Source organism: Bos javanicus, chromosome 19, assembly GCF_032452875.1.
Source record: "Bos javanicus breed banteng chromosome 19, ARS-OSU_banteng_1.0, whole genome shotgun sequence".
Classification (NCBI taxonomy): domain Eukaryota; kingdom Metazoa; phylum Chordata; class Mammalia; order Artiodactyla; family Bovidae; genus Bos; species Bos javanicus.
In genome coordinates this window covers 7022775-7029525 of record NC_083886.1, presented here as the reverse complement: position 1 = coordinate 7029525, position 6751 = coordinate 7022775, and the positions used below count along the sequence as shown (strand labels likewise).

General features: G+C 43.0%; 1 non-coding gene and 1 pseudogene across 1 annotated transcript; both read left to right on the top strand.

The window, feature by feature from the left end:
• The first annotated feature begins 460 nt into the window (after positions 1 to 460).
• LOC133233064 (growth hormone-inducible transmembrane protein-like) lies at positions 461 to 6506 on the top strand (annotated as a pseudogene).
• Positions 5505 to 5576, top strand: TRNAC-GCA (transfer RNA cysteine (anticodon GCA)). The gene has a single exon. It is a non-coding gene; the product is annotated as a tRNA-Cys (tRNA).
• Positions 6507 to 6751: the final 245 nt, after the last annotated feature.

Sequence of the window (6751 nt, the reverse complement as noted above, 5' to 3'; positions counted from 1 at the left end):
AAAGGCTTTGGCATAGTCAATAAAGCAGAAATAGATGTTTCTCTGGAACTCTCTTGCTTTTTCAGTGATCCAGCGGATGTTGGCAACTTGATCTCTGGTTCCTCTGCCTTTTCTAAAACCAGCTTGAACAGCTTGAACATCTGGAAGTTCACAGTTCACATATTGCTGAAGCCCGGCTTGGAGAATTTTGAGCATTACTTTACTAGCGTGTGAAATGAATGCAATTGTGCAGTAGTTTGAACATTCTTTGGCACTGCCTTTGTTTGGGATTGGAATGAAAACTGACCTTTTTCAGTCTTGTGGCCACTGCTGGGTTTTCCATATTTGCTGACATATTAAGTGCAGCACTTTCACAGCATCATCTTTTAAAATTTGAAATAGCTCCACTGGAATTCCATCACTTCCACTAGCTTTGTTCGTAGTGATGCTTCCTAAGTCCCACCTGACTTCACATTCCAGAATGTCCGGCTCTAGGTGAGTGTGATTGATCACACTTTCGTGATTATCTGGGTCATGAAGATCTTTTTTGTACAGTTCTTCTGTGTATTCTTGCCACCTCTTCTTAAAATATTCTGCTTCTGTTAGGTCTATACCATTTCTGTCCTTTATTGAGCCCATCTTTGCATGAAATTTTCCCTTGGTATGTCTGATTTTCTTGAAGAGATCTCTAGTCTTTCCCATTCTATTCTTTTCCTCTATTTCTTTGCATTGATCAGTGAAGAGGCTTTCTTATCTCTCCTTGCTATTCTTTGGAACTCTGCATTCAGATGGGTATATCTTTCCATTTCTCCTTTGCCTTTTGCTTCTCTTCTTTTCTCAGCTATTTGTAAGGCCCCCTCAGACAGCCATTTTGCTTTCCAGTGGAAAACCATTTCTAGTGGACAACCACTAGACCATTCAGGTATGACCTAAATCAAATCCCTTATGACTGTACAGTGGAAGTGAGAAATAGATTTAAGGGCCTAGATCTGATAGACAGAGTACCTGATGAACTATGGATGGAGGTTCGTGACATTGTACAGGAGACAGGGAGCAAGACCATCCCCAAGAAAAAGAAATGCAAAAAAAAAAAAACAAAACACTGTCTAGGTTTGTCATAGCTTTCCTGCCAAGAAGCTTCTGATTTGATGGCTGCAGTCACCATTTGCAATGATCTTAGAGTCCAAGAAGAGGAAGTCTGTCACTACTTCCACTTTTTCCCCTTCTATTTGCGGTAAAGTAATGGGCCCAGATGCCATGATCTTCAGTTCAGTTCAATCACTCAGTCGTGTCTGACTCTTTGCAACCCCACAGAATGCAGCATGCCAGGCTTCCCTGTCCATCACCAACTCCCAGAGCTTGCTCAAACTCATGTCCATCACATTGGTGATGCCATTCAAACCATCTCATCCTCTGTCATCCACTTCTCCTCCTGCCTTCAATCTTTCCCAGCATCAGGGTATTTTCCAATGAGTCAGTTCATCACATCAGATGGCCAAAGTATTGGAGTTTCAGCTTCAGCATCAGTACTTGCAATGAATATTCAGGACTGATTTCCTATAGGACTGACTGGTTGGATCTCCTTGCCATCCAAGGGACTCTCAAATGTCTTATTCAACACCACAGTTCAAAAGCATTAATTCTTCGGTGCTCAGCTTTCCTTATAGTTGAATTCTCACATCCATATCCATACGTGACTAATGGAAAAACCATAGCTTTGACTATGTGGATCTTTGTCAGCAAACTAATGTCTCTGCTTTTTAATATGCTGTCTAAGTTGGTCATAGCTTTTCTTCCAAGGAGCAAGAATCTTTTAATTTAATGGCTGCAGTCACCATCTGCAGTGATTTGGAACACCCAAAAATAAATTCTGTCACTGTTTCCATTGTTTCCCCATCTATTTGCCATGAAGTGATGGGACCAGATATCATGATCTTAGTTTTCTGAATGTTGAGTTTTAAGCCCACTTTTTCACTCTCCTCTTTCACACTCATCAAGGGACTCTTTAGTTCCTCTTCAGTTTTTGCCATAAGCGTGGTGTCATCTGTAAATGTGAGGTTATTGATATTTCTCCTAGCAATCTTGATTCCAGCTTGTGTTTCTTCCAGCCCAGCATTTCTCATGATACACTCTGCATATAAGTTAAATAAGCAGGGTGACAATGTACAGCCTTGACATACTCCTCTCCCGATTTGGAGCCAGTCTGCTGTTCCATGTCCAGTTCTAACTGTTGCTTCTTGAACTGCACACAGATTTCTCAGGAGGCAGGTAGGTGGTCTGGTATTCCCATCTCTTTTCCACAATTTACTGTGATCCACACAGTCAAAGGCTTTGGCATAGTCAATAAAGCAGAAGTAGATGTGGGGTTTTTTTGGGGGGAACTCTCTTGCTTTTTCGATGATCCAGAGGAGGTTTGCAATTGTTCTCTGGTTCCTCTGCTGCTGCTGCTGCTGCTGCTAAGTCACTTCAGTCGTGTCCGACTCTGTGCAACCCCAGAGATGGCAGCCCACCAGGCCCCCCCATCCCTAGGATTCTTCAGGCAAGAACACTGGAGTGGGTTGCCATTTCCTTCTCCAATCCAGCCTGAACATCCGGAAGTTCACAGTTCACATACTGTTGAAGCCTGGTTGGAGAATTTTGAGCATTACTCTGCTAGTGTGTGAGATGAGTGCAATTGTGTGGTAGTTTGAGCATCCTTTGGCATTGCCTTTCTTTGGGATTCGAATGAAAACTGACTTTTCCAGTCCTGTAGCCACTGCTGAGTTTTCCAAATTTGCTATCATAGTGAGTACAGCACTTTCACAACATCATCTTTTAGGATTTGAAATAGCTCAACTAGAATTCCATCACCTCCACTAGCTTTGTTAGTAGTGGTGCTTCCTAAGGCCCACTTGACTTCACATTCCAGGATGTCTGGCTCTAGGTGAGTGATCACACCATCATGGTTATCTGGGTCATGAAGATCTTTTTTGTATAGCTCTTCTGTGTATTCTTGACACCTCTTCTTAATATCTTCTGCTTCTTTTAGGTCCATACCATTTCTGTCCTTTATTGTGCCCATCTTTGCATGAAATGTTCCCTTGGTATCTGTAACTTTCTTGAAGAGATCTCTAGTCTTTTGCATTCTATTATTTTCCTCTATTTCTTTGCATTGATCAGTGAAGAAGGCTTTCTTATCTCTTCTTGCTATTCTTTGGAACTCTGCATTCAAATGGGTATATCTTTCCTTTTCTCCTTTGCCTTTCACTTCCATGATATTAGTTTTTTTTTTTTTTTTAATATTTAGTTTTAAGCCTGACTCTTTAACTCTCCTCCTTCACCTTCAAGAAGTTCTTTAGTTCCTTCCTCGCTTTCTGCCGCTAGAGTGGTATCATCCGCATATCTGAGATTGTTGATATTTCTCCCTCCTATCTTGTTTCCAGCTTGTAACTCACCCAGCCTGGCATTTCTCATGATGTGCTCAACATAGAGGTTAAACAAACAGGGTGAAAGCAGACAGCGCTAACATACTCCTTTCTCAATGTTGAACCAATCTGTTGTTCCACACAGGGTTCTAAGTATTGCTTCTTGATCCACATACAGATTTCAGGAGACAAGTAAGATGGTCTGGTATTCTCATCTCTCTGAAAGGTTTCCACAGTTTTTTATGGTCCCCACAAAGACTTTAGTGTAGTTGATGAAACAGAAGTGGATGTTTTTCTGGAATTTCCTTGCTTTCTCTATAATCCAGTGAGTGTTGGCAACTTGATCTCTGGTTCCTCTCCCTTTTATAAACCCAGCTTAGACATCTGGAAGTTCTTGGTTCACATAACACTGAAGCCTAGCATGAAAGATTTTAAGCATGACCTTACTAGCATGGGAGGTGAGTGCCACTGTCCAGTAGTTAGCACATTCTTTAGTACTACCCTTCTTGGGAATTTTTCTTATTTAGGATGAAGACTTTAGCATAGTTTTACTCATTTATTTCTTCCCTGATTTTTGTTCACATTGTCTGAGATCTTGCTGCTGCTGCTGCTAAGTCGCTTCAGTCGTGTCCGACTCTGTGCGACCCCACAGATGGCAGCCCACCAGGCTCCCCTGTCCCTGGGATTCTCCAGGCAAGAACACTGGAGTGGGTTGCTATTTCCTTCTCCAATGCATGAAAGTGAAAAGTGAAAGTGAAGTCGCTCAGTCGTGTCCAACTCTTAGCGACCCCATGGACTGCAGCCTACCAGGCTCCTCCGTCCATGGGATTTTCCAGGCAAGAGTACTGGAGTGCGGTGCCATTGCCTTCTCCGTCTGAGATTTTAGCTCAAGAGAATTTTTATTAAGTGAAAATTATAGAGTAAGAGGTGGACGGAGGGCACAGGACATGTGTGTGGTTGTGTTTTGCCAGCCCTAAAGGGAAACTGAGCACTGAGGGGACCAGGGACTGAGCATTTCAGATGTGCCCGGTAAACCTGCTGCACCAGCACGCTGGCTGCAAGACTTGTGTGTCTGCGGACACCACCTTCCAGGGCTTTCCACCCAGCTTTCACCTTTCCTATGGTGAAGAATCCCATCGATGGAAGATAACATGAAAAAGAATATATATGCATATATATTAAAAAACTAAATCACTTTGCAAAAGTCTGACATGACTTAGTGACTAAGCAACAACAACAACACGTGAAACTAATACAGCATTGTAGATCAACTATGCTTCAATAAAATAAATTTAAAAAAAAAGAAAGTGTGAAAAAGTGTTTACAGTATGCTACCCTCTGAGTAAAGAATTAGGGAAGATAATTATATATTTGAATTTGCCAATACCTCAATAAGAAATACTGATTAGACTAAACAAGCACAGAAGTAAAGTGACTTCACAAAGTATACTTTTAAATATAGCTTTTTTTAAAATGTGAATCATGGACTTATTTTTGTTGTTGAAGTATAGCTGGTTTACAGTATACAGCAAGGTGATTCAGTTATACATATATATATATGTGTGGATATATGTATGTATTCTTGTTTGGATTCTTTTCCACTGTGGGTTGTGGGATATTGAGTATAGTTCCCTGTGCAGTAGAGTAGGTCCTTGTTGTTTATACAAAATTATTCTTTTTATGTAAAGAATTGGAAGCAACATGTAAACAATTGGAAACAATTCTTAAAAAAAAAAAAAAGAATTCCATGACGAAGAATCAGTAGCTCCTAACACCCAGCAGGGAATATGCCACAAAGACAAGAATTGGAATCCAGCATGGGAAAACTGGCCAAGAACTCACGGTGGCAGCTTTGGAACCATCGTTGGAAAAAACATTTTAAATAGATCCGATGGGAAGATGTTGGTCTATGAGCTTTGTGTTACTACGGGCTGAGAATGTCTAATGGGATTGGGACGATTGAAATGGCCGTAATTTAGCCTCAGTAATGGCAACCCACTCCAGTACTCTTGCCTGGAAAATCCCATGGACAGAAGAGCCTGGTAGGCTGCAGTCCATGGGGTCGCACAGAGTCGGACACGACTGAAGCGACGCAGCAACAGCAATGTACAAGGATGGGCTTCCTTGGTGGCTCAGAGGTTAAAGTGTCTGCCTGCAATGCAGGAGACCCAGGTTCAATCCCTGGGTTGGGAAGATCCCCTGGAGAAGGCAATGGCAATCCACTCCAGTATTCTTGCCTGGAGAATCCCATGGACAGAGGAACCTGGTAGGCTACAGTCTTCGGGGTCGCAAAGAGTCGGACACGACTGAGCAACTTCACTTTCACTTTCATGTAAAGGATAGAATTCGTTCCACCTATACATACTTCGCAGAAGTATTGGTTTCACAGCTCGTCTTTTCTGGCAGTGAGCAGAACTGCTCTCATGAACTTCATGATGAAAGGCTCGTGTAACAATGGGTGCAGTTTCAATGGCACCTGCTGTCAGCGATGATTGAAGCTGAAGTGTTGGTATTGTTGATATCATATGACTAGAGTCCAGGCCCCAAGCATCTTGCGCGGTTACCGTATCCTGGTGTGATGTGTGCAGTGGTGGCTCCTCTGACTATATTAAGGGGGCCTCTTCTCAGAGCTGAGTGGTACACAGTTGGCATTGTGGGAGGCCTCTTCCGTGTGACCATAGGTGTGTGTGCCCAGTGAGAAGTTTCTGAAAATGGGAGCCCAGGGAGTGGGCCTGGGTCTGGTCTGTGTCCTCACTGGGATCTATGTTTTTTGACCTCCCACTGTGGCTGGTGCCACTCCGTACTCAGTGGCAACTGATGGTGGATTAGTTCTCTGCAGCATGTCTCTTCTGTATGACAAACAGAAAGTAATCAAGCATGCAGAAGTCACACAGGTGTATGGAGCTCTAAAATATGATCCCATCAGTCTGATGCTGGGAAATCTACCTGGATCCAGTAAACATATTTATGCGCATTGCCAGTATTCTAACAACTGGAGGCAGTAGAAAGAAGTGAAGTGACCAGCTTCTGACTTCTTAATACATCAAATATGTGGCTTGTTAATAGGGGCAGATATTAAATAGTTTGTGCAAGCAGCTTTTGTTGAAGTTTAGAAGAAAAGAATTTGAGACTTCCCTGGTAGTCCAGTGGCTAAGAATCCTCCTGCTAATGCAGAGGACACAGGTTTGACCCCTAGTCTGGGGATATTCCACATGCCATGGGGCGATGAAGCCCCGTGTGACGCAACTGCTGAGTCTGCTCTCCAGAGCCTGCAGACTGCAGCCTGCAAGCCCACGAGCTGCAGCTACTGAAGCCCATGCCCCTAGAGCCTGTGCTCTGCAACAAGAGAAGCCACACAACGAGAGACC